This window comes from Cynoglossus semilaevis, chromosome 11, assembly GCF_000523025.1.
Source record: "Cynoglossus semilaevis isolate Cse_v1.0 chromosome 11, Cse_v1.0, whole genome shotgun sequence".
NCBI classification, from domain to species: Eukaryota; Metazoa; Chordata; class Actinopteri; order Pleuronectiformes; family Cynoglossidae; genus Cynoglossus; species Cynoglossus semilaevis.
In genome coordinates, this window is record NC_024317.1 from 1,862,681 (window position 1) to 1,863,098 (window position 418).

The following is a 418-nucleotide window of genomic DNA, read 5'->3' on the forward strand; positions in this document are numbered from 1 at the left end:
GATTTACATATGATATCTGCTCACAGCCAGAGAAAATATAGCTGCAGGGTATTGGCAGTACGTCTTAGTATTTTCAGTTTTTATTTAAGGCAAACACGTACAGGTGTGTGTACTGTGTGTACTGTGTGTACTGTAAAGTAGCGTTAGTGAATTTAACTCTTTCCTGGACCAAAAGAAAGAAAATAATTACCAGATGTCTTTGTGTCCAGGAAACTTTTCTCCTGACAGAAATGGGTGGAGATTTAGGGAAGTTTGGCTGCTTTTTGTTTTCGGTTTGTTGAAGGTCGACCACGTGACAGACAAGTTCCAGTTCTGTTTTAATCAGAGCAAATACAAATGTCCAGGAGCTCGGTTACAGTTATGTCACGGCTGCAGCAACACGCGGGCCACCTTTGACAACCAAAGGTCACTCGTCCCT

At 42.1% G+C, this 418-nt stretch overlaps 1 protein-coding gene across 2 annotated transcripts in view; it reads left to right on the forward strand.

Moving 5' to 3' along the window:
* The window catches only part of LOC103385780 (sodium- and chloride-dependent GABA transporter 2-like), an 11,813-nt gene that overhangs the window by 965 nt on the left and 10,430 nt on the right, over positions 1-418 (forward strand). The gene's annotated exons all lie outside the window — the stretch shown is intronic.